This window comes from Sus scrofa, chromosome 15 (genome assembly GCF_054392235.1).
Source record: "Sus scrofa isolate SSC_HxYL_T2T_F1_AM1 chromosome 15, Sscrofa_HxYL_maternal_Yorkshire_Landrace_v2.0, whole genome shotgun sequence".
NCBI lineage: Eukaryota > Metazoa > Chordata > Mammalia > Artiodactyla > Suidae > Sus > Sus scrofa.
The window spans coordinates 133,108,302-133,135,797 of NC_139397.1; the positions used below are offsets into that span (position 1 = coordinate 133,108,302).

General features: G+C 47.3%; 1 long non-coding RNA gene across 4 annotated transcripts; it reads left to right on the forward strand.

Annotated features, from left to right (window-relative positions):
* Positions 1–25,523, forward strand: LOC110257175 (uncharacterized). 4 transcript variants are annotated; one of them, XR_014830405.1, is made up of 4 exons: positions 16,219–16,325; positions 18,297–18,374; positions 21,207–21,310; positions 25,153–25,523. It is a non-coding gene; the product is annotated as an uncharacterized LOC110257175 (long non-coding RNA). The 4 variants fall into 4 exon arrangements; XR_014830403.1 differs by lacking the exons at positions 21,207–21,310; positions 25,153–25,523 and adding an exon at positions 1–164 and having other exon boundaries at positions 16,120–16,343; positions 18,297–18,488; XR_002339439.2 differs by lacking the exons at positions 18,297–18,374; positions 21,207–21,310; positions 25,153–25,523 and adding exons at positions 1–164; positions 14,611–14,702 and having other exon boundaries at positions 16,120–16,238.
* Positions 25,524–27,496: the final 1,973 nt, after the last annotated feature.

Below are 27,496 nucleotides of genomic sequence, written 5' to 3' on the forward strand. Positions count from 1 at the left end.
AACCGATCCTAATGATGTTTCTCATGAGGGTCCATCCTCTGGGCTCTGGTCTATTCATGGTGAGAACGTGAATTCCTTTGGCACACCTGTTTTGCTTCTCAAGCAGATGGAAATATCGGTCTGTCCCCTTGGCTTCGCCTCTCATGGAAGTCTAGTATATAAAGGTATGTAAAAGAAGAATTATGATGGCTTGGCTTTAGAGCTTGTGTTTTAATTTCTTTAAACCTCAGTTTTCATCCCATTGATTTCAAGCCCTGGTCTTGTCAGGCAAGACACCCATCAATGGTACTCTTTTTTTTTTGGTCTTTTTAGGGCCACACCTGCGGCATACGGAAGTTCCCATGTTAGGGGTCAAATTGGAGCTGCGGCTGTTGGCCTGTGCCACAGCCACAGCAAAGTGGGATCTGAGCCGCTGATGTGATCTACACCATAGTTCATGGCAATGCTGGATCCTTAACCCACTGAGCAAGGCCAGGGATCGAACCTGCATCCTCATGGATACTAATTGGATTCATTATTGCTGAGCCACCATGGTTACTCCTATCAATGGCACTCTTGCAACACAACTTCAAACCACCTGAGGCTTGTCACCCTTAGTGCTCAACTGAGGATGCTAAGATGTCTTCAGATTCCCAACAGACAAGGACAAGGCAAGGGGTTGTAGCGGGCAGCCCCCTGCCTGGCACCACACTCTCCAAGCAGACTTGATCCACGGAGTCTCTCTAAGGCACTCCTCAGCCACCGCTCCCTGTGTTGGTCTGCTTGGCCTGCCATAATGATACTACAGCCTTATTTTCTCATGAGTCTGAAGGCTGGAAGTTCAAGACCAAAGTGTGGACTTTGTGTTTTTTTTCTGGGGCCTCTCTCTTGAGCTTGCAGATGGCCATCTTCTCCCTGTGCTTTCAGATGTTTTTCCCTTTGTGTGTCTGTGTCCAACTCTCCTCTTCTCATCAGGCACCAGTCATGTTGGATTAGTGCCCACCTTCTTGGTCTCATTTTAACTTAATGACTTCTTTAAAGAGCCCATCCCCAAATGAAGCCAGATTCTGAGGGACTAGAGGTTAGGACTTGAGCATATGAACCGGAAGGTGGGAGGACACAAGTCAGCCTCTAACACTTTTTACTTTTTAATTGCACACTGCCTGGTTTTAGGGCATCCGGGACCTTCATTTAGGCTTATGAGGAGATATTCCCTCCTGTATAAAATGGGATTAGCTGGCGTTCCCGTTGTGGCTCAGTGGTAACGAACCTGACTAATATCTATGAGGATGCAGTTTCAATCTCCAGCCTCGCTCAGGGGATTGAGAAACTGGCATTACCACAAGCCATAGGTCACCACTTGGATCCCGTGCTGCTGTGGCTGTGATGTAGGCCAGCAGCTGCAACTCCAGTTCGACTCCTAGCCTGGGAACCTCCGTATGTTTCAGTTGAAGCCCTAAAAAGCAAAAACTAAAACAAAATATAAAGTAAAATGGGCTTCGTATGGATACTGATCTCTTGAATTTGTTGCGAAAATTAAGTGCCCATAAGAACTAATGTAGCCTGCCTTACAGTAGATTCTTAGTAAAAGCTAGAACCGTTTAAATGAATAAAGATGACTATGATGAAGCTCCCAGCACACCGTTACTAGCAGGTGTCTGCACAGCTCCTGAGGATCCTTTCACTTGCTGTATTTTCATTCTGTTCGCTTCTTCCTCCCTGTGGCTGCCTAGGCTCCTGGCAGAGCCACTCTCCACCCTGTTGTGCGGGCTTGGAAGCGCTCTGGCAGGAGGAGGCCCAGGCCTGCCCCACCTCTCCCATCTCCTTCTGGGGCTCCCCTAATCACAACTCATGCAGGCATCGGTTTTTGACCTTGGCACCTTCCCCGCGACGTGCCAGGTGCCTGGAAGACTGGCAGTGCTCCCAGTCGCCAAGCTGACTCGCTTCCATCACACATGTGACCTGGGAAATCCCATTTCCCCTCCAGCAAAGAATCGGTCTCTCTGGGTCATCACAGGAAAGGGGCTGCTCTGCGGCTGCACAGCCTCACCAGCCTCTCTACGCACAGGTACGATGCTTGGCTCACACTCAAAGGACCTTCTGATAAAGGCTTTCTGCTCAAGCCTTTCTGTCTGCATGCATCCAAGAGTCCGTCTCTTTCAATACTTTATTTTATTTTATTTTATTTTTAGGGCCACATCCACGGCATATGGAAGTTCCCAGGCTAGGGCTGGAATCGGAGCTACAACTGCCAGCCTATACCACAGCCACAGCAACGCTGGATCCTTACCCACTGAGCGAGGCCAGGGATTGAACCCACATCCTCGTGGATACTAGTCAGGTTCATCACTGCTGAGCCGCAATGGGATCTCCACTGTCATCATTTTTAAAAAGTCTTAATTTTGTTCTCTGTCCCATGTATCACATGCGCATAAACATGCCAGCAGGAGATGCAGGGTCTTTACAGTTTATGAAGTGGTTACGTGGGGCACTTTCTCCCTCTCCTCCACCTTGCTTCAGGCTTCTGTGCGTTGGCATCTGCTCTTTCCACTCTGCCTGGAAGCACGTCTGTTCCCTTGTCCCCTGGTGAAGCCTGGTGTCCCTAGGCTCCTAAGTCAGGCCTGGACCTAATGCCCTGAGAGCTGCCTTACTGACCACCCACCCTGGCTGACACCCCCTTCCTAGGTGGCTCCATCGTGCCTTTGTTGGCATCTTGCCTGTCCTTACATTCTGTACCTCAATCACCTGTCTGTATGGCTTCTCGGGATGAACTGGTTGCCCCTCGAGGGCAGGCACCAGTTAACTTGACTTTGCATCCCTGGTGCCCAGCCCAGGGCCTGGCTGCTGATGAATGAAGCCAGTGAGGAGGGCTCTGGGCCCTGGCCCTGCTGGGCAGTGCCTTTCATGGCATTTTCCATTTGGCCTCACCTCTTCCTTTGTCTTGTTTTTAGCCTAATTCCTTTCAAGGCTCTGGCATGGGCCTCTGAGCTCATTTTCATGATTGCTTTAAATATTTGGGGCTGTTGGCATGCCAACACGGGGACCCACGCTAAGGAGGGAGAGGAATTCTCTAGCTCTCTGGGTTCTGCCCAAATGCAAGGAATGTGCCAGAGGCAGGGGAGGTTCTCAGAAAGTGCCAGATTGGGTCGAACTAAACTGCTTTCCTACCTGGCTTAGGGAGCCAGGAATTTTGGCAGGAGACGAGAAAGCGAGGGGATGCAGAGGAATGGGGGGGGGGGATGGTTTTCCCTCCAGGCAACCCAGGAGTCCTTGGTGGAAGCGAAAAGGGAGCAGCAGAACCCAACCAGAGATGCAGTGTCCATGCCCAAAAATGGTGAGGAGCCCCCTGGAGCAAATTCCTGGATGTGGACAGTGAGCACAGAACAGTCACCAGTCCAACTCGGAAAATCAGATGGACAGGAGAAGACTCTGGAAGTCTCCTCATGGAAGAGATTGCAAGCCACAAAAATGAGTATCTGGCATAAGGAGGGGCCCCAGAGGTGGTTCCATGCACCTGCCTCCACTTCATGGATCTGGAAATGGAAGCTGAGAGAGAAATGGAGTGACCAAAGCCACGCAGTTTGTGGTGCTGGCACCAGGACTGGAACCCAGATCTCCTCCTTCCAAGGCTCCTACCTCCTCAGGGACCAGAGAGGAGCTGGAATGAGTTTCCCCCAACAATGGTTATAAATAGACTAGCAAGCCTAACTGCTGCGTGAGTTCTTGCTACATGCCAGGCACGAACCAATGCTTAGCGGTTTATGTGTTTTATCTAAGAGCAGTCTTATGAGGTGGATATACACAGCCTCATGATGGGAAAACTGAAGTGCAGAGGCTTAGATCAACCAGGTACTAAGCTTTGAGGTCCATATTCTAACTCAGAGACTGCCTGATTTCAGAGCCTCGGCTTTCAACAGCTATTTTCTAAAGCCTTCCTGCCTGGCCTGTACAGAGCCAAGGAGACAGCCTAGAACTTCTAGATTGAAATGTAACATCCCAGCTTTTCTGACAGTGAGATTGGAGGCAAATAGTCCTAGGTGTCTGAAGGAAGCAGGACATTTTTCTTCCTTGAAGACTCTCTAGTCCAAAAAAGATCTGTGGTTTTGGGGATGGAGAAGGATAGACAACCTGTGGTGGAGCTGCTGATACCACGGTGGGTTCTAAAGATGAGGCAGCCCAAAATAGAGGCCAGGAGGAGGGAGACAGAGATTCCTGACTCACTTTCTGGGAAGGAGAGCTCCGTTGTCTAAGAGAGTGGATTCATAAAGAAGGGAGCAGCCCCTTAAAATTCACACACTTTATTTGCATTTATAGAAAAACTTTGAGCTCACAAAGTGCTGTCTTACATATTCTCCTTGGATTCTCACAAGAGGGTAGGGTTACTATTCCTACTTAACCGATGAATATGCTGACTCAGAGAAGTTAAGGAACTTGTTCAAAGTTACTGGCTAGTTAGCAGCAGTGCCAGGACCCTAGCCTGGTCTCTTGAGCCTTCCATGGCAGTCCTTCATCTTAACATTACTTCCAGGGGACAAAGGAGCATCTTCTGAGAGATGCTGCTCAGAGCTGCATTGTTATCTCAGAGGATGATGACGCTTCTCCCAGGTCTAGGCCTGCCCGGATTAGGCTATGAAGAACCTTATTTCCTTTGCCACTGGTTGGTTCAAGAAAGACCATGTGACACAATTCTAGCTAATTAGGTGGGAAAGGGGGGCTGCTGGACAGCCTCAGGGAAAACTTCTCTTGCTTCTAATGAGCCACAGAAAAGGGCAGTCTCTATTCCACTGGTTTTTGCTGTGCATAGAACATGATGATCAGAACTGCTGTGGACAACTTGCTGCCTGGAAGACACCAGCATGCCAAAGAGGATGAGCAAAGAGACGAGACTCTGGGTTCCTGGTGACATCACTCAACCCTCCTCAGGCCGCTCATCCTAGATACCACACTTCAGACATGGCGTAGACCAGGGAGAAAAAGAGTCAGAAAATGTTGTATCTTCTTTTTTTTTGGGGGGGGGGATCTGTCTTTTTGTCTTTTCTAGGGCTGCACTGGCGGCATATGGAGGTTCCCAGGCTAGGGGTCTAATCAGAGCTGTAGCCGCCGGCCTACACTAGAGCCACAGCAACATGGGATCTGAGCCCATCTGCAACCTACACCACAGCCCAGGGCAACACCGGATCCTTAACCCACTGAGCAAGGCCAGGGATCAAACCTGCAATCTCATGGTCCTAGTTGGATTTGTTAACCACTGAGCCATGACGGGAACTCTGTACCTTCTTCTTAAGAGTTAGGATAGTCTCCCCAAAAGATGCCCAGTAGACCACCCTCTTGACTTTTTGGCAAGCACTGGGTTCCATGGCTACCTCAAAGTCTGGGAATGCCATGGCTGTCTTATCATCTTAGTTGGGGTACAAATAGCAAGCACACCACACATAGAATTTTTATTATGTGCAGGTGCTGTGCTAAGTGTTATACCTGTATTACAATGCTCTAGGAGAAGTACTATTAGAATCTTCATTTTATACATGAGGACATTGAAATATGGCATTAAAATAATTTGCCCAAGGATCACTCCGCTTGGAAGTGGCAGAACTAAATTTTGAATTCAGGCCCCAGGACCCATGTTCTTAATCACTACTCACCCCAGTTAAGAAATGAGGTCAGCTTCCCTGGGGCACATGGCTGAGCAAAGGAGAGATGGGGATTTGAACAAAGTTGAAGCTCTGTTAGGAAAGAGGAAGAAAGAAATAAACGTTGGTTAACAAGGGCATCTGCTACCACTGACCCTGTTGGCTACTCTACCCATAGATTTCCTTTGAGGTGAGCTAGTAAATATCTTGATGGTTGAAGCCAGTTTGAGTGTTTCTCAAACTATTGCCTGTAGCCCAACTGTCCCAACTAAATCAAGTTATTATTGTGGCTAGAAAAGCCTGCAGGGAAGAGAATGATTTGAAGGATGGCTAGGATTTAGAGCAAATGGATATTCCAGGCAATAGGAAGGGCAAAAGAAAATGTCCAGAGGACTGGGCCGGAAATATAGAGTAAGACTGGGCTTTGAAGTCCTTGAATGCTGGATGGAGGCATGTGGGCCTCACTCTGGCAGCGAATCCTTGAGTAGGGGGGCGGATGTGTGTCCAGAGGCCCATGACCGGAGAAAGGGGAGAGCTGGCTGCAAGAGGACCTGCCTGGTGAGAAAAGTTTGAATAAAGGTGCTGGTGTTGGAAATGGAAAGGGAGAGACACTCCAGGAGGTATTGAGAAAAAGTAATGTGTGGGTCTTAGATGTTGGCAGGCGAGGAGCTCAAGGAATTTCTTTTTTTCCTTTTTAGGGTCACACCCATGGCACATGGAAGTTCCCAGGCTAGGGGTCGAATCAGAGCTACATCTGTTGGCCTACACCACAGCCACAGCAATGCAGGATCCAAGATACATCTGCAACCTACATCACAGCTCACAGCAACACCAGATCCTTAACCCACTGAGCAAGGCCAGGGATCAAACTTACGTCCCATGGATACTGTCGGGTTCGTTACCACTGAGTCACAGTCTCAAGTCATCTTTGAAGTTTCATGCTTTGGTGACAGGAAGCTGGAAACCAGGAGCTTGCCTTGGGGAGGTTGAGGAGAGGGAGCAGGCTATGGTGGATTTAGTGTGACATCTGGAGGTTTGAGATGATGGGATACCCACATGGAGATGTAGGATCCAGACATTAGTGATGAGTGAGAACTACAGGCATCAGAAAAGGTGGAACTTCCAAGAAAAAGCATGCAGTGAAAGAGGAGAAGGCTGCCAAGGTTTAGACCTAAGGAAACCCAGCCTTACTTGGTCCCAAGAAAGGGGAGACAAGAAAGCACATGAAAGAACGATCAGTGATATAGGAAGAGAACCCGGAAAACAGAGCCAGGTAATGGGGGTTTCAAGAGAGAGGGGTCAACAGTGCTAAATCCCACCACTGTGGAGAAATCCACATTGGTGAAAGCGAACATCTTCACTACTGTAAAAGATGAGGTTTGGAAGCTGTGGTCTTTATAAACCGCCTGTGGGAATATAAGTTGGCGCCATCCTTCAGAAGGGCAGTTGGGCAACACGTTTCAGAGGCCTTAAAAATGTATAAAATTGCTGATGCAGACATTCTTCATCAAAGACTATAACCCCAAAGACATAATAATTAAAGTTTATTGAGTACTTTCTCAACCAACGACACAGAGCCAAGGATGGCATTCTTTTAAGCCCTTTACATTTATTAATTTACTTAATCCCCAGGACACTCTTATAAGGTCAGTACTATTAATACTTTTTACAAGTAAATTTTCCTTTTGCAAATAAAGAAAATGAGGCTCAGAAAAGTTCTGTCATTTGAGCAAAGTCGAAAGAGCGAGGGATTGAGATTCCGGAAGAACAGCTGCAAGGCCCTTCTTAACCACCGGCCATTCTGCCTCTTGAAATGATTAGAAATGAACACAAGGCTGTGCCCTGAGGGTGTTCATTTTAGCGTTATAATAACAGGAAACAATCTAAATGCTTAACAGCTGGAGGTTGGCTAAAGTCTGCCTTCCAAATGAGAGCATGCGATATAGATGTTAAAAATCACGTCGTAGAAGAATACTCAATGACATGGGAAAATGTTGATGATACGTTTTTAAGTGAGAAAATCTGTTTTCAAAACAGTATGATCCCACATACAAAAAAAAAAAAAAAAAAAGGGAAGATATTTGCTCTTATTCATACGCGTGTATGTTGGCATGCATATCTGGCTTGTGTGTGGGATGGCCTGTGCCACCACCAGGTAGCTCTTTCCTCTTCGCCCTGCCTAGCCTGGGAGCCCATCCTCACAGCCCAGTCCATGTGGGATGGTCATTGCTATGCCTCTGGACTGAAGTACCACATATTTTAACAAAGACAGGCTGGATGTGTGTGGTGCTCCCTGCCCAAAGTGGTCCTTTCCCTCAGGTTATCCGGAACCTTGCTTCTTAACAGGGCAAGACTCTAGGTGGTGTTAATTAGTGGAAGGACTTTAGAAAAATTGGGTAGAACTTGAAGGAAGAATATTTCAGAGCTATGGTGCCACTTAAGAATGGGTGTGAGAGAGATGGTGGTTCCCGCCAAAGTAGGAATTCTGGAAACTGCCTGAAAGGAGTAGAGATCCTGCTCTTTGGGCCATGGCAGCAGGCCAGTCCCCTCCCCCTGGGGTCACTAGCTTTACAGAAGCCCCCACTCAGAATCCTCTTGGCTTTCTGTCCTTTGCTTTGCCCCAGCTCTATATCCATGTTCAGGCAAAGCCCAGAACTGACTGCTTAGAAAAATATTTAATTGAGCTTCCTCCTACAGTGCTTATTTCTGTCTCAATAAGGCCTTGGCATGCCATGGGTAGCTAAATATATTGGCTATTTCCTTTACAATGCCAACTTAGTTTTTTAAATGTCCCTGAGTACTTCTACCCAGCTTTCCCCTTAGAGAGAATTTACAGCATTTGCCCTCTGTAACCCAGAAGAAAAAAACAACTGTGGAAGAGGTTAGCTTACTTAGGGAAGAGAAACCAAGAAATTATGTCTGTGCAGAAGTATCTCCCTTCCTTCCTTCCTTCCTTCTTCCCTCCCTCCCTCCTTTTCTTTTTTCCTTCCTTCCTTCTTCCCTTCCTCCCTTTCTACTTTCCTTCCTTCCTTCCATCCGTCCATCCTTCCTCCCTTTTTTCCTTCCTACTTCCAGCAACCAGCTATTGAACTTTTTCTGAGTTACTGGCACTGTGCCTAATGTGGAGACTATACAGATTTGTGGGGTTACCTCTAGGCTTTGGTTTTTTTACTTATAAAATATATCAGTGCAGATAGAGCTTTATAAACATTTTTAGAGCCACAGAGCCCCCTCAGTAAGCAAAAGCATATATGGAACTGCAATATATAAGACCAATAACATCAAAGCTACTGTGATGGCAGTAGGGGTTGGGGGCCCCAAACTAGTCCTGGGCCACGCCCACCCTCCACTGAGACACCTCACTGGGACTCTGAGGCTCCCTCAGCTACAGCCGAAACCCACAGGTTGAGATGGTGTTTCAGGCTTTTCTTAGTGTTCTCTCTTTGCCTCCATTTGGGCATGTGGCTAGCCCCTGCCTCCAGAAGGAGTCTATGCCTGCTACCTGGGAGCTCTGATGGAGGCTGGTGGGAGGTGGTCTTGCAGTACTTGAGATCGTCAAGTCCTGGGAGTGGTCAAGTGATGATGGTTTGGCGGAAGAAAATAGGTTATCATCTGAAAGCAGGAGGAGTGTTGGCAGCTGAAAGGATAAGCACAGCCTGGTAGTAAGTTACAGATGGTTCTGGCCTCATTTGCCCATCTAGTGTTTCTGGAAGATGACGTAGGGGTGAAAAGCCCTCATTTTCCCATCTCCTTGGTTGGATAACCTCACGGTTCATAAGTCTCTACTTCGGAGAAATCACAAGAAACTTCCTCAGGAGATGTCAAGGTCTTTAGCATCTCACATGGACTTTACTCGCTACAATATCAAGAAAGACAAAGTGGGGAATGGTCTCCACATTTTACAGATGAGGAAACTGAGGCCCTGTGTGGTTGTCTCTTCCAGAAAGAACACAAAGACTCACTTTTGAGACTACGGTGTAGACTAGACTGTATTGCACACCCTCTCAGACTCCTGAGAGGTTCTTTCTGTTCTCTAACTTTTATTCACTTTGTTGTAATTGATATAAATCATTTCCTCTGCGTTTACCTGTTTCCTTCTAGTTGTCCAGAAAAATCTGAATTTGGATTTCCTATCCTTCTGACACATCATAGAAGGCAATAGAAATATTAGGGGGTCTTGAATGAATGACCCATAAGAGTTGTGGCAGATTTCCATCTCTGCTTTGGTCATCTTGGCAGGAGGCTCAAGGCCATGAGAATTTTAGGGTGCAGGTGATTTCAATTCCTGGGGAGTCTGTAATTCTCCAAATTGTATGACCGTAGGGACTGAATACCAGACGTTCCTTTGGGTCTGCGTGCCGATGCTCTCAGCCTTTCCTAGCAGCCTTTCTCCTCTGGTCTGGAACCTTTTAGGGCATTCCAAGCCCCCGCGCCTCTCCCCCCGCCCCGGGGCTGGCCTGCAGTCAAGCATCTTCACACTCTGCTGCTTCCATCTGGAACTCCCTTCCTCGATTCCTGATGCTGGCTGCCTCCGGGCCTGCTTGCTATTCTGGTGCCCAAAGTCCCACACAGCTCTGCCAGCCAAAGCCACGGTGAACGGCAGCAGCCGATAAGGGTGGACTTCCTTGGAAGCAGAATGCTTGGGCAAGAGGATCCATGCAAGGTACCTCTGACCATTCTTCAAAGGGTATCTTACCCAAAGAGAAAAGACAAGTTACCAACTAGGATGAAGTAGCTGGAATGTATACAGTTGAGAAAGGGTATTATCAAGAGCTCAGAAAGAACATCTGGTTACCTTAGGGTTCTAAGATTCTCTATCACATTGACTCTCCCTAAGTCATGAGATTTTTGCCTCATATAAGGTCAAATACTTTCCAGAAACTCTTATTATTCTTCTGTAAAAAGGGGAGGGAGCTGAACACAACATTTGGGGGACCCAGCAAAGACCTGGGGAACGCGGCTGTTGAGCGTGGCTCTGGCTTCCTCTGGATAGTTTGTGTAACTTCCTGCCTCCAGGCGCATCCATTTGAGGTTTTAGGAAATATGATGCTGGAAGAAGAAGAGGAGAAGGTAGCATTAAATAGAAGATCAGGCTTGTGGTTGCCAAGGGCTCTGGGAGTGAGTGCGATGGCCGGGGAGTTTGGGGTTAGCAGATGCAAATTATTGCATCTGGAGTAGATAAGCGATGAGGTCCTGCTATACAGCACAGGGAACTATATCTAATCCCTTGTGATGGAACATGATGGAGGATAATGTGAGAAAAAGGAAGTATTTATGTGTATAACTGGGTCACTTTGCTGTACAGCAGAAATTGACAGAACATTGTAAATCAACCCTAATTAAAATTTAAAATAAATGAATAAATAGAAGTGGAAATAGGTCCTGGAGACCTCCACACAAAGGGCTATCTTACATAAACTTGTCCAAAACCAACCAAAACCTTGTTCTTCTTCAGGCAACCCCTGTCCCCTGTTCTCAGTCTCCGTGTGGTCAGTGGACTCCCCTGCTACCCTGACTCACACCGGGAGTCATCCCCAATTCCTCCTCCCCTTTTTACTCCCGACATTTAAGCCGTGGGCAAGCCCCACCCCCCTCGTCTTGTTGATGATTCTCCTGCTGGCTCCTCTCTGGGGAGACAGGAGGGCTACAACTTTCCCTTCCATCAAACTCTGATCTCATGATACCAGCACTACAATTAACCCCACTTCCCATGAGCTCATGCCCACTTACCCTTTCCTGGCTCCACAGCGTCTCCACACCGTGCCCCTGGCCCTCTCCTGCCGTATCATTTTGTGTGGTCAGTCTCGTCTCGTCTCCCACAGACACACTAGTTTGACTCTTCCATTAACACCTGGGCCTGAAATGCCAGCTTCCTTTCTGCTCCAAACTACCAGTTCTTCCAGGCCCATCTCCTATGGGAAGATTTTCCGATCTGGCCATCCCCTTTATGTCCATACTGTTTGTGTGTTGACTATTTCCAGCTTTGCACCAATTTGGCAGTTTATTCTATATAACTAGGTGTTGTCTTTTCAACCAGGTTGTAATCTTCTTGATGCTAAGGGTGTGGTAATACCTGTTTGAATCATCTCCCTCTCCACCCAAGGCAAGGACGTAGGAGGGAGGGAAATTAACATTTATCCAGGGCTTTAAGACATTATCTCATTGAATCCTTTCAACCCCAAGAATTGGATATTTTTTTGTCTCTTGTTTTATAGATGAGGAAACTGAAGTCCAGTGAAGTATTTTTACACTTACAGCTCATTAGGCTGAGCCAGGATTTGAGACCAGAGTTCCTTGATAATAGCATCTTTCATGACTCCATATCTCTATGCTTTTTTTTCTTTTTCCTTTTTTCTGGCTGCACCCTCAGCATGTGAAAGTTCCTGGGCCAGGGATCAAATCTGCGCCACAGCAGAGACCTGAGCTGCTGCAGTGATAACACTGGATCCTTAATCCGCCGTGCCACAAGAGAACTCTCATGTCTCTATGCTAAGGTGGAGCATAAATGCATTGAATCAGGAAAACATTTTGACACATGAAGCTGATGTGTATTTAATATCATTACTAGCATTGAATCCATATATGTGTTTCTTTTAATCCTGCCCTGAAAACTCGAATCCCAGACTAATCTACTCTAATGGTAATGTTTTTTGAGGATGCTAGAAGCAAGTTTTATGGTCCATGTCTCTTTAAAAATGTCCTAATTATTTTTCTGATTTATGATTCTTCTAAAATTTTTGCTTTCTGAGAAATGGCCCAGGGATGTCTGATGTTGCTTCTGAACTGAACAGCCAGGAAGGAGACAGTAATAGCTGGTAGTGTGTCTCTCACGAGGCTGGTGCCTCAGCAGGTGTTTCTGTCCTTGCAAATGATTAGATTGTCATCAAAAGAACAGCAAATTCTTGAGATAGAACTCTCTCTCTCTCTCTATATATATATATATATTGATATTAATAGATATTATAAGTGCACATACCTCATCCGGGTTCCCTGATGTCAGAAAATCTCCCATGATCCCCAAAGAAAAATATTCCATTGAGTTAGATTGTGAATAAAAGGGTGGAGGGGGGAGAAAGGGGGACATGCAAGCACATGAGGAAGTTGTATAAAGGAAAAAAGAAACAAAGGAAGAAAAGGAGGAATGGAAAAAGGCTGAAAGGAAGCTCAATAGAAGGTCTTGTCCATTAAGTGGATGGAAAATAGGTCTTGAAACTTCAGAATTGGGAGGAAAAACAGATTTTGTCTTAAGTGTCCATCTACCCCTGCCCCCCACCCCCAATCCTTTTTCTTGTCCTGAGAAGGTGAATATAGCTTCTGGCGGTTTGGGATTTAGGCTGAGTTGTTATGGTGGATTAGCCTTGACTACGTCATGCTGTGGAGAGCATGACTCCCACCTTAATGAAAGATGACCCTGGTGACTTTGGAAGAGTTTCACTCTTGGAGGGTCGGGTGGGGGTGGTGAGCTTGGCAATGGGAAGCAGATTGCCTTGGCTCTGCAGATCTCTCCTCAGCTTCTGGCCTCTGCAGAGGAAATGTTTAGATGCCCTACTGGGGGCTTCTGGATGGAGGTGCTGGATTGGATACATCTTCTCAAGCAAAATGAGCTCCTTGGTGCATGAGTGCCTCCCTCACAGTCGAAACTCCATAGCAGGGCAGGAACGAGCCAAGAGATGGATTTGGGGTCAGGAGAACTGGGTGCTAGTTCTGCTTTTCCAGGCCAGCCTCTTCTCCGCTCTAAGACTCAGTGTCCTCTGAGCGTAAAGGGCTGGACTCCATCCGGGATCCTCCTGCTCAGAGCCTTAGGGAGTTATAGTCCCATGAGAAGAGCAGCCCCATAGGGCTGCACACCCAGCTCCCTCCGCCCCCTCATCAGGTGCTCCACATTCCCAAGGGGAGAAAGCGGCCTGCTTTTCCTGCCAGGGCCCCCTGAGTGGTCCCTGACATTTTCTGGTTCTGCAGCTGGCTCTGAGGAGTCACAGCCCTGGGGCTCATCAGGAGGTTGTTCAAGGTCATTAGGGATGTTGCGGGGATGGGGAGGAGACCAGAGGCTGGAGGGATCCTTGCTACAGGGACTGGAGAGGTGGGCCAAAGAGAGAAACTGGGTTTTCCCTGCCCAGGCCAAGAAGGCTGCTTCTTTATGAATAGGGTGTGATATTGCTCATCCCACAGATCTTACACCTTCACGAGTGCGGCGATGTTATAAATGGCTTTCCTGGAGGAGCTCCCCAAGAATTGATCTTGTCTGCCCTACCTCTGTGGTAGTTTTAAAACACTTTTCCCAAATTCTTTGACCATCCTCTTCTAGAGCGGTGGGAATCTGTCTCCCTTCCCCTGGAACCTGGCCTGTGACTACTGGACAAATCAATACAGTAGGTGAGGCGCTGTACCCATATCTGGGCCCAGGTCTTCAGAAACTGGCAGCTGCCACTTCTGTCTCTTGGGACGCTTGCTCTTGGAAGCCAGCCACTGTGCCCAGGGGAAGCCAAAGCAGCCTGTGAAGAGCAGAGACCACGTGGGGAGGAACGGATGCTCAGAGCCTGTGGCTCTGGCTGAACACCCAGTGCCAGGGTGCCAGCTCTGTGAATGAGCCGTGCTGGAGCCCCCAGTGTGGTCAGTGTCTAGAGCAGAGGGCAACTACCCCCATCTGGCCCTGAGCAAGTTGCAGGTACCTGAGCAGAAAAAACTCTTCTTGCTCTTATAACCACAAGGTCGTGGGGAGGTGTGTTATCCAGCACAGAACACAACTGACCTTGGTGCTGGGGAGCAACCCCCTGAGTCCTTCCAGACAGTTGTCTCTATTTTTCTTAAAACAGCTGCCACCCCATCTGTCCTGGAGACTCTTCTATATCTGGAGAAAATTCAACTCATCTTTCTGAACCAAGATGGTGATCTGTGGGAATTTTATTCCTGGAAGCCCACTCCCTTCCTTTCCCATTGTACCCCGCCCTCACAAGCCCCACACCCCACCTCCTCTTATTTTTTTTCTCTTCCATCTTTCCAGCAGATGCTTTCTTTTCAGCCCCAGGCTCCTGCCACAACCGCAAGGGACTTGACCTCATGTGCCCATGTGGGAATCTCAGGAGTGCTCTGCGGGTGAGCGTCTGTGTACACGTGTATGTACATGTAGGCAGGGGGTGTGTAGGTGTGTGCGTGTGTGTAGGGAGGAGAGTGTTGCAAACATTGGAGGTGGGTAGTAGGTAGTCGAAGAGCTGATAATTTTTTGTTTTTGTTTTTGCTTTTTACAGTGGCACCTGCAGAACGTGGAGGTTCCCAGGCTAGGGGTTGAATTGGAGCTGTAGCCGACGGCCTATACCACAGCCATAGCCGCGTGGGATCTAAGCCACGTCTGCGACCTATACCACTGCTCAAGGCAATGCCAGATCCTTAACCCATTGAGTGAGGTCAGGGACTGAACCCGTAGCCTCATGGATCCTAGTCATGTTCAGAACTGGCTGAGCCACAATGAAACTCTGAAGAGCTGATCGTTTTGATTGCTGAGGTTTTGGCGGGTCAATTGGAAACCATCCATTCTTTTTTTAAAGATACTTAAAAATTTAAGTCAACTTTTTCTGGTTATCCCATTCTGCATTTTTCAAATGTTCTAGAAGGATATGGATTCCTTTTGTAATGAATGAGATAAAACTCACCTTTAATCCCCACACTCAAGAGTTGACCGGAATTTATATTCTGGTAAATTTCCTTTTGGCCTTTTGTCTCTACTCAAACATCTATTGAATATTTGAGATCATGCCATGAATACAGTTTGTGTCTTGACTCTTAACTGTACTTCATATTTTAAGAATCTCTCTCTCCCAATAAATACTTTCCCAGGAGTTCCTGTTGTGGCTCAGCAGGTTAAGAATCTGTCTAGTATCCATGAGGATGCGGGTTTGATCCCTGGCCTCGCTCAGTGGGTTAAGGATCTGGTGTTGCTGCAAGCTGCAGCGTAGGTTGCAGATGTGGCTTGGATCCAGCGTTGCCACGGCTGTGGTGTAGGCCGGCAGCTGCAGCTCCAATTCAGCCACCAGCCTGGGAACTTCCATATGCTGTGGGTGTGACCCTAAAAAAAAAAAAAAAAAAAGATGTCTTACAGTATTTGTCTTTGTCTGACTTATTTCACTAAACATAATATCCTGCAAGTCCATCATGGGTGTTGCAAATGGCAAATTTTCATTCTCTTTGTGGCTGAGTGGTGTCCCATTGTATGTGTACCCCACACCTTCTTTATCCATTTGCCTGTTGGTAGACACTTAGGTTGCTTCCACAGTTTTGCAATTGTAAATAATGCTGCTATGAACATTGAGGTGCACCAAACCTTATTTTTAATGGCTTGATAATGTTATAGCATAAATAAATATTTGCTTGTTTATTTAACTTGTTTAGCATCTATCATCATATGTATAGCACAACCTAAATGTCAAATAAATAGGTTATGGGTGTGTTGCCAGCAGCAACAGCTCCAATTAGACCCCTAACCTGGGAACCTCCATGTGCTCCATGTGCTTTTTAGGTGTGGCCCTAAAAAGACAAAAGACAAAAAACCAAAAAACAACCCTCTGAACACTGGATAGGCTCCTGATGTGCAGCATAAAACCGCAGAGACCATCCCTTCTGAAGTGTCTGCTTGGCTTCAGGAACCATCTTCTGACGGTCTGAACGTCTCACTCTTTCACTAAGAAGACCAGGGATGCGGAGCCCAAGGAAAGAAAACGCCAGGTGAAGAGATGTGAGAAAGTATGTCGCTGACAGAAAAAAAATCTTACCTTATAAATATTTGAATGGCTAGGGAGATAGTTTTCATTTTCTTGCCCGACTTAATATGAGGAAGGAAGAGAAGAGAACTAACAATAGTCACATGGGTAGAGGCCCTCCATCCATTAGCTCATTTAACCTTTCCAAGGACCCTGGGTTATTATTATTCCCATTTTACAGATGAGGAAACTGAGCTCTGGGAGGTTAGATAACTATCAGAGTCAGATAGTCAGACAGCTGATAAGGGAAGAGGCGGGATGTGAACCCAGGACCGTCCAGCTCCAGAGCCAGTGGAATGAGAGCTGCCATCTGCCCCCTGAAGTTCAGCAGCAAGGTAGAGGGAGGTGTGTGGGTTTGACCCTAGCTCCCTCCGCTCCCTCCTTCCTGTTCCAATTTACTCTTTCTCCCTTTGAATCCAAGGGATTGAGATGAAGTCTTAAGGAACAGACTTTCCAACCGTCACAAGATAGAGGACACCATCCCCCAGAAGTTATTGAAACACTTTTCCTGGGAGTTCCTATCGTGGCTCAGCAGAAATGAACCTGACTAGGATCCATAAGGACATGGGTTCAATCTCTGGCCTTGCTCATTGGCTTAAGGATCCAGTGTTGCTGTGAGCTGTGGTGCAGGTCACAGATGCAGCTCCGATCTGGCATTGCTGTGGCTGTGGTGTAGGCTGGCAGCTAAACTCCAATTGGACCCCCTTACCTGGGAACCTCCACATGCCACAGGTTTGGCCCTAAAAAATCTGCATCACAGTGAAAGCCTCCTACCTTCACCCTGCCTGGATGGGCTCTGGAGGACCCTGCCCAGCAGAGGATTTCAGGGGTTGGGGGGGAGCCCTCTGCTGCTGTTCTGACCTGCATTCCTAGGAGCAAGGAGGGGAAGGAGGGTGCTGCTGGCAGGGAAACGCCAGGGAGTTGGGCAGATCAAGGAGTATTAATAATGTGACCTTGGGCTGCTAGGCCTGCCCTCAGCATCTGTCGCAGGGGAGGTGCCCATAGGGATGTACAGGGCGCCCGAACCCTGTGTTTAGACCCCAGCGTGCTCAGGACGATTGCCCCTTAATCAGAGCTTTTGTCCAAACCCTCCCTCTCCCGGCCACTAAATTGCATCCCTTAGCCCTTCATATTTCCTTTGCAGGATCTGTCCTCCAGGGAGTCACCCCAAATGGACCCCATGTGGCTCTGTTTAGATACCTCATTCCATTTGGGTAGTTTCATCTGGGGGAGACATTCAAACTATTTAAAAACAGTAAGAATGAGTTTAGTTGTAGACCAGTCTTCACAGATAGTCAGCTCGGAAGGCAGGCGGACCTCTGCTGGGGCAAGTGTTAACTCTTTAGTCGCTGGACCAGAGGGAGGTTAGGAAGGTGCCTGGAGAGAGAGTGGAGGTAGCCAGGGGCACTCTTGGGGCTCAGGGCATTGGCTTCTTACCGAGTGGTATAGGATGTTTGCAGTATCTGAAGAATTGGTACGACCATCTCTGTGTGTCCAGGTATGGCTTAGATGGGAAATGATGTGGCCCAGCCCATGGTTTCTTAGGGTCATTGCAAATGAGTCTTTCCAGACCCCTCATCCCCATAGGTCCCTCTTCCTCTGCAGCTCCACCCAGAGCCTAACAAGCTCTGGAGTCCTGTTCCTGCAGCTGCCACATTCCAGCTCATCAGAGATGAACTTGACAGGGCCTGAAGCCCCTTTCCAGTTCCACAAATGAGGGGTCCTCCATCGTTAGTCTCCCCACAGGTGTATGCACCCAAGATGCCTCCCTCACAGCAGGCACCCAATCAAAGGTGCTTGAGAAAGCATTTGGTTTGGGGTGGGTTAAATTTAGGTTACATTCCCATTTGAGAAGTTAAGGCCCACAGCTCTCAAGGGCTATGAAGCCAACCAGTATTCTCTCCCCCAGGGAATCTGATCATTCCTCTCTCTCTAGGTGGCAGGACACTGACCCAAAATTCCAGAAGCTGAGCTTCCAGTCCTGGTTCTACCATCACCAGCTCCATGGCCCTGAGTGAGAATTTGCCCTCTCTGGCCTTTACTTTCCTCCTCCTCACAACAGATCTGGAAAAGCTGATGTCCAAGCTTGTTCAACCCACAAGAATATGATTGTGTGTTTCCCTTTTCATTGCTGCAGTGATGGAGCTTTCATTATGGTTAAGAAAGTGGGGTGGGGAAGCCGATGGTCTGGGTTCAATGCTGCTTCAGCCACTTTAATACTACTAGCCTCGGGATAATAGGAGGGTAGTCGGGTGGGTTAAATAACACCGTAAAGGTTTTTGGCTTTTTTTTTTTTTTTTTTTTTTTGCTTTTTAGGGCCACACCTGAGGCGTATGAAAGTTCCTAGGCTAGGGGTTGAATTGGAGCTGCAGCTGCCAGGCTACACCACGGCCACAGCAACGTGGGATCTGAGCCCCATCTGTGACCAACACCATAGCTCACAGCAACGGTCAAATCCTTAACTCACTAAGCAAGGCCAGGGATTGAACTTGCATCTTCATGGGTACTAGAGCGGTTCATAACCTGCTGAGCCACAACGGGAACTCCCACAACGTAATTATTTTTATTTTTTTATTTTTTTTGTCTTTTTAGGGCCACACCCTCGGCATATGGAAGTTCCCAGGCTAGCAGTTGAATCGGAGCTGTGGCTGCCAGCCTATGCCACAGCCTATGCCACATCAATGCCAGATCCCAGCTGCATTTTGACCTACACCGCAGCTTGCAGCAACACTGGATCCTTAACCCACTGAGTGAGGCCAGGGATTGAACCTGTGTCCTCATGGATGCTAGTTGGGTGTGTTAACTGCTGAGTCACAAGGGGAACTCCATACACCATAGTTTTTATAGAACACTTGGTTCTTAGTATGCTCTCAATAAACACTTTCCGTTTTTGCTGCCTCCGGCTAAATGTGGGTTTAAAAGGCTGTGTCTTATCTCTCTGTTACTAACTGATACCCAAAGTGCCACATTCTAAGCCTCATTGATTCGCCTGTGAGCAGGTTACCTCCAGGGTCTCTGTCCTGTATTGGAAGGTACAGAACTAATGGCAAGTTCTTCTCTGAGGTCCTACTCTGCTCCAGATCCTGTACCAGACACTTGGCATCCACTTTCGTATTTCATCTTCACAACAACGGCAAGAAATACGTATTTTTTTAATTCAATGAATTTTATTATATTTATAGTTGTACAACCATCAAAGAGATCAGTGTTATTCACCCCTCATTTTTCCCCTCAGGAAATGAAGGCTCAAAAAGATGAAAGCCGCAACATTAATAAGCCATTATAGATTCAGACCCAGTCCTGGGGGCTCCAAGCCCAGAAGGAACTCCTCTGGAAAGACAATTTCATGTCAGCCCAGGCCCTTTAGGGGCAGAAAGCTGACACCTGCATGTAGAGAAGGAAGCTATCCTTGGGGGGTGGGGTGCCAGCATTTCCCCTAAAGCCATCTCCCTCTTCTTTCAAGTCAGGCTTAAAGATCCAAACCACAAAGGAAGATGAAAGAATCTTGTTGATGAAGGCCTCCACCCTGAAAAAAGGAAGGGGGGAAAAAAGGGAGAAAGAAAGAAAAGAACAGAGGGAGGGGGGAGGGAACAATCAGAACAATCCTTGACAAATATTTTCTGTTAATAAATTCCATTTTGCCTCTAAAATGTTTGCCAACTATCTAAGCAGGAAAAATTTTTCACATACCAGGGCAAACCGTCGCCGAAACGCCTCTCCAGTTGGCCTGCCCGCGGCCCCTGTTTCCATAACCTCCCAGTAGGCAGCCTCTCATGGACTCTGCGGTCGTCCTCCAGGAAGACCTGGCTTTTCCATGAAGGGCTTCGGAGGCATTTAGATGCTCGCTCTTCCCAGCCTGGGCAGGAGGTGCCCTGGAAGCCCGGCAGGCCTTCCTGTGTCCCCTGCCCTCCTCTCCTCCATCTCTTCCCTTCCTCTCCTTTCCTCTCTCTCTGAACCAGAGTGCGGAAAGCACCTGCCTCAACTGCGATCCTGCTTCGCTTCCAGGCACATCCTCTTCCCCCGACCCGAGTCCTCTCTCTGCCCTCTCCTCCAGGCCTTCCTCTTCTCCTTCCTCCTCCCAAACTTGTCTTTATTGGGTTGGGAGGGAAGACGTTCTCAAACCCTTGGTGTCGTCCTCCAACGCTCCGCCTTCAACGCTCTGCCTTCACGCGCTCAGAGACACAACAAATCTTCCTGCTGGTCCACTGGTGGCTGCTATTTTTGAAAAGGGTGTCAGGTCTTAGTGCTGGGTCTTGAGGAATTTCTAGCTAGCACCAAGGACTTGTTCATTTTGTTATATCGAATTTGCTTTGGGGTGAGACTTTGTGAAGATCCTATGGGTAGATTTGTGCCAAATTGCACCCCTCAGGGGCTCCTGAAATCATCTGGGGGAGTATCTGGATGGAAAAAAAAAAGGCATTTGTCAATGTGGAGCAAATGTGGATCTAGTTAGAACTAAAATGAGGCCAGAGGGTTGATTATCTTTCCCCCTGATGGACCATCTTTCTGTCTCCAGCTCAACGTTTCCCTTCCTGGAATAGAAAGTCTGGCTTCTACCACATTGTTTCACTCAGCCCAACTGGGAAAGTGGTATCTGACACACCTCCTTGTCTCAGAAGGAAATATGTCCACTCTACTGTGGCCTGACCTTGGTGTTGAGTTTCTCTCATTTTTCCCTCTGGTGTTCTTTGGAGATTTTTTTTTTAGGGGGAGGGTGTGAGGATTTCTAATTTCATTAGGTCATAAAATCAGGGCCTTTGGGCAAGCAGAACTTCACTGGGGTCACCGGGTCCAAGGACGAACCTCTATTTAAAACAACTCTTCCCTCCTCTTTTTCTTCCTTTAGCAACTCTTTATTGACACTGTATTCTAGGATGCGAAATGAGACAGATGCTCGCCTTGCTTGAATGCATTGTCTGGAGGAAGAGATAATGCAAAACACCAATATAGGTCAGTCAGCATAGTGTCATAAGTACAGCAGGAGCCATCTTAAATCTTTCTAATGTTGTGTTTTGTCCCCGGAGATTTTTTATTTGTTGGTTTAATGTTTTTTAGGGCCACACCCAGGCTAGGGGTCGAACTGGAGCTGCAGCTACGGGCCTACGCCATAGCCATAGCAACACCAGATCTGAGTTGTGTCTGTGACCTATACCACAGCTCACAGCAACGCCAGATCCTCAACCCACTGAGCAGGGCCAAGGATTGAACCCGCATCCTCATGGAAACTAGTTAGGTTCATTACCTCTGAACCACAATGGGAACTCCTCCCCAGAAATTAAACCATCATTTTTAGAATATGCTTTTTGACTCTGCCATTCTACTTCTAGAGTTTGTTCTTATTTTTGTGTGAGATACCACTTGCATGTGATAATTTGTCATAGAAATGTTTATAATTGCAAATGATTAGAAATATTCCTGAAGTCCATCAGTAGGGTGTTGGTTAAATATGCCATGGTATATCCATAGAAATGAATAACATCCATCAGTAAAAAACCAAAAACCATCGATCCCTACCCCAAGCAAACCAAATAGGCAAAACAGAAACAAAAAGCCAACAAAAAAAGCAACAACAAAAAAGCTTTTTTGGGGTACAAATCTGTAATAATCTCCAAGAGACATTGTTAAGCAAAAACATAAGGTAAAGAACAGGGAGTTTAGTGAGTTTTCATTTTCGTAAAGAAAAGGAAAAAAGAGTATGAGTACTATACATGTGTGTATTTGGTTGTGTGTGCGCAGAATATCTGCGAGGCCATAAGACAGGGGTGCTGTTTGGCTTTGGAGTAAGATTTGAAGGGAGACTATTCACTGGATCCCCATATGTACTTTTTTGTTTGATTGATTGTTTGTTTGTTTTGCTCTTTAGGGCCATACCCAAGGCATATGGAGGTTCCCGAGCTAGGGGTCCAATCGGAGCTACGGCTGCTGGCCTGTACCACAGCCACAGCAACGCAGGATCCGAGCCGTGTCTGCAAACTACACCACAGCTCATGGCAACGCCAGATCCTTAACCCACTGAGCAAGGGCAGGGACTGAACCCGCAACCTCATGGTTCCTAGTGGGATTTGTTTCCACTTTGACATGATGGGAACTCCCCCTATATGTACTTTTAAAATCTGTGGATATTGTACTTCTTCTAATATGTAAATTTCACTTTTAAAGAAGAAGAACAAGGGGAGGTAGGCAAACAAAATGTGGATGCCCTTTCTAAAGCAGGCAGCAGCTGTGAAATTTTATGCATTAATATGCAGGTCTAGAAATTCCTGTTTTTGAGTGTATATAGGTATGTGTGACTGGGTCACCTTGCTGTACAGTGGAAAACTTATAGAGCCCTGTATACCAGCTATAATAGAAAAAATCAAAATCATTAATAATATAATAAAAAAAGAAGTTCCTGTTGTTGTTCAGGGGGTTAAGAACCTGGCATAGTGTCCGTGGGGATGTGGGTTCCACCCCTGACCTGGCGCAGTGAGTTAAGCATCCACCATTGCTGTAGCTGCTGCATAGGTCACAGATGTGGCTGGGATCCCTCCTTGCTGTGGCTGTGGTATAGGCCTGCAGCTGCAGCTGCAGCTGCAGCTCCCAAGCCTGGGAACTTCTATGTGCCACAGGTGTGGCCCTAAAAGGAAAAAGAAAATACAGATCTAATATTGCCAGATCTTCTAATGTTTTTTAATCGCTCTGCCCTTTTTAAGTAAACCATGTCTCAGTACACATAGATAGATCTGCCTTGTTGTTTGTTTTTTCGTTTTTTGGGTTTTTTTTGGCTGCACCCGTGGCATGAGGAAGTTCCCAGGCCAGGAACTGAATCCGAGCCATAGCTGCGACCTATGCCTCAGCTGTGGAATGCCAAGCCTGGAATTGAACCAGAGACAATGCCAGATCTTAACCTGCTGCACCATAGTGGGAACTCCTGCCTCATTGTTTTTAGTGGCTTCAATATTTCATAACGCTGTTCTTGCCAATAATCACCGCTGATGACGCTAACAGTAAAATTGATTACATCATCTGCCAAGATTGGTGTGGTGGTAGATGTATTGTTTTAACAGCAGGAGCACTATTTGTGTGATTAGAATCCCATAAATCCTTCAGCCTCTGAGAAGATTGTGGAACCTCCCTTCGGCGGCTAGTCACAGGTAGAACAAACAGCTCTTCTTTCTTCTGTCTCACCTGGATTGCTCCTGCTCAGACATTGTAAGAATGTTTATAGAATATGATTTGGCAAAGTTTTAAGGGTTGGACAGAACAGTTAGTCTTCGTTCTACCTGACAGCGTGATGTTAGACGAAAGTCATCATTTCCCAGAAGGATCCTTTTTCTTTTCACATATGGGCGTCCAGAGCTGCTTTTAACCTCCTCCCGGTGCTACTGCGAGGCTCGGGGAGACCACACAGGTCAGAGCCATTTGGGCCCCTGGAGAAAGATGCTACAGGAACCCGGGAGATTATCTTCAGAGGTAGGAAAGCCCAGGAAGCCCATGTGAGCCCACCGTCTCTGGAAGGGTCCACACGTAAATCAGTCACCTCAGCAACGCTATCAGACAGGTGTTATTATCTCCAGCTCACGTGGGAAACTGAAGATCAGAGAAATTTTTAAAACTTACCTAAAACCGGAGTTCCCGTCGTGGCGCAGTGGTTAACGAATCCGACTAGGAACCATGAGGTTGCGGGTTCAGTCCCTGCCCTTGCTCAGTGGGTTAACGATCCGGCGTTGCCGTGAGCTGTGGTGTAGGTTGCAGACGCGGCTCGGATCCTGCGTTGCTGTGGCTCTGGCGTAGGCCGGTGGCTACAGCTCCGATTCAACCCCTAGCCTGGGAACCTCCATATGCCGCGGGAGCGGCCCAAGAAATAGCAACAATAATAACAACAACAACAACAACAACAAAGACAAAAAGACAAAAAAACAAACAAACAAACAAAAAAACTTACCTAAAACCTTTCCAGGTCTTTCAGTTTTAAAAGAGATGCTGGAAATAATAATTATTTGAGGAATCGTCTACCAATTAAAAAATGTTGGTTCAAAAAAAGTTAACAGGTCAGGTCTATAAACTGTGTCCAGTCTGAGTCCATCGGTGTGGGCACCTGGGGTGGGGACTCCAGGATCCCTTAGGGAGCTACTGTCTTTACTGGGGAGTGAGGTAATGAAAGCCATCGAGGACAGGGACAGTGGGATGGCAGGGCAAGGACAGATGAGGGGTGTGTGTGTGTGGGGGGATCTAGTGACAATTGAATGTGGGAGATAAGGGGTAAAGAGAGGTGGCAGGAGACCTGAGATTTTTAAGAGTGAATGGTTTGTAGGATGGAGTGATTTGTAAGCAAAATAGAATGAGAATGGCTCTGGAATAGGAAGATCTGGATTTCCCATTGTGGCTCAGCAGGTTAAATATCCAACTTAGTGTCGGTGAGGATACAGGTTCGATCCCTGGCCTCGCTCAGTGGGTTAAGGATTCAGGGTTGCCACAAGCTGCAGGGTAGGTCGTAGATGCAGCTTTGAATCTGGCATTGCTGTGGCTGTGGCGTAGGCCTGCAGCTGCAGCTCCAATTCAACTCCTAACCTGGACACTTCCTTATACAGCAGCTACGGCCATTAAAAGAAAAAAAAAGTCAGGAAGAGCAATTCAATGCTCACCGTTTCTCCACCGTTTGGGGTAAAATTTGGGTTTTCTTATCATTAAATAAAGTTACCTTGTGAGGTAGGTACTGAATAACATAACGCAGGTAAAGTGTTTATGGTGCTCAAAATATTCGTTGTCACAAACATTTGCATTCATTTTCTCCACTTCCATTTTTCTTCCAGTCTATGTGATCTGGGTGGAGTAAGAAGCTCTGGTCTGGCCGTGGGTGAACCCCATTCTCCCGACACGATGGTAATAGGTCTGGGGGTGGTCATGTGACCCAACCCAGACCAGTCAGAGCCATTGAGAACCACTCCTGGCACTTCCATCGGAACTGGAATGGAGGTGAGGTGGGACCTGCACTGCTGTGGCCGTCTTGCCACCCCGGAGGAGAACAGGTTTGAGATGGAGCCAACCAGAGTCAGCAGACCTGAGAGAGAAGAGAGACATCAGGGCTTGAGAAAGTCATTTATATCTGTCCACCTGCCTCAGCTCGATGCTGGAGTTTTCAGCTTACACTTGAGCCAGTGTAATAAATAAATACATCTGAACAAACAAACCTGTAAATAGCATAAGTGTCCAAAGACAGAGGAAAGTAAGTGGACCCCTGGATATTTGGGACCCCTGGATATTATACACCTCAGTCCCTTGGGGATTTCATGGGGGTGGGAGGAATTCTCCTTTCCTGCCCACACCACTGTAACAGCATCACATGAGGCTTCCAGATTAGTGAAAACTGAGACTACAGTCAAGGGTGAGTCAGAGGTGAAACAGGGGAGGCCAAGAGACTGCAGACAGAAAGCCAGGAGTGAGGCGTGTGAGGGAGGTGGGGGCATTCTTGCTGTTCCTAGATTCCTGTGAGGGGATGCCCTTGCAAGACACCTGGGATTCCATGGCACTGGAGCATGCAGGTCACCCCTGGAGCTTCAGTGCCCCTCGTCACGTAGGCCCCATGAGCGCTAAAAAGCACCACCCAAGATGTGACTCCCGCAGAGAGAGAGTCCAAGGGTGGAAGTTGTTCAGGCAGAATGTGAGGCCTGAAACTGTTCCTTGAATGATGATGACCTGGCAGAGAGTGTGTTAAATGTGTGTGAACATTTGCCTTCCTTCCAAACAGTCAGGTGGGGTCCACATTCTGTCGATCTCAGTAACCAACCTGCAGAGGCACTCAGACAGTGCCTGGTGCATAGAAAGAACTAGAATAGAATGTCTCCCACAGAAATAAACTGGAGGACTCCAGCAAAGTCCTTCTCCTTTTCCCAGGAGGAAAACCCTAAGCAAGATGATTAAACTCGGGACTGAGTTTTGGGACAAACCCTGGTATGAAGGAAGGCGTGTGGATTGAGGTCCCTTGGAGAGATATTGATGGGCAGAGAGTGTTGATGGGGAATAGGGGTTAGTTCCCCTGCCACAGGGTCTCCTTGGCAACCTCCAGGGGAACTGCAGACACGGGGCAAGCCTGCAAGTCAAAGGGTGATGCTTGGAAGAGGAGGACAGGTGAAGGAGCCTACTGGCATCTCAGCACAGCTTCCCTGCCTTCAAGCATCAACAGCATGAACTTTTTGTCTGGAGGCTGCTGAGCTCTTGACATCCCTGTCTGGGCCACATCACTTCTGAATGAGTCCCACATCACAGCTTCTAAATGCTCAGCCCTCATCCTGCACTCATTCATCTCTGGTGACGTACCTGGATAGCAGTCCCTGGGTCACAGTGGGATTCAGAGGGGTGAGGAGGAATGAGCTGACCTCCCATACCTCAGACTGGCTTTTGGTCTGAGGAGGAGGAAATTTCGTCTTCCTCTAAAAGAATAGGAGAAAAATGGCTTCTGGGACCACAGGATTGGAAGATTTAACGTCTTCTTGGGAAAATTAACACCTGGGTTCTAGCCCTCACAGTATCATTGATTAGCAGGTGGCTCCTGAGAAATGCAAATCAATTTCGACAAACATTGAGCGATTGCTGCATGTCAGGTACCGTGGTTTGCATCAGGGACACAAAGCTGACTGAGAAATGTTTTCCACCTTCACAGACTATATGAGAAGATAGACCATCAGTTGAGACAATTAATGATACCATAGGGTGGTGCTTGGGAACGCAGATGCAGTGGGGGCCCAGCAGAAGGCCATCCTCTGTGAGCTTGCTTCCCCACCTGTGGGGCACTAGATCGTAAAAGGGAAGAAGGGGGCTTTGCTATGCCTGTCATGGTCACGTCTTGAGAAGGAACATAGACCCAGGTTGGGCTCCAAAGTGAAGACTGAGCCGTGGTTCTCAAGCTCTGGTGTCCATTAGAATTAGCACTTGATGGAGAGATTATTTTTGAAAGGCAGATTCCTGGACCCAACCCTAAGAATTCTGACTCTGTAGATTTGGGGAAGGGTCTCAAAAATCTGCATTTTTAAAGAAATATCTTGGATTTATTCGGATGCATATTATCCATGGACTGAGCCTTGGAAAATCCTGTACCTTTCCCTCATGACTGTGATATGCTAAAATTTCCCCATATATGAATCATTTACTTTGAACCAG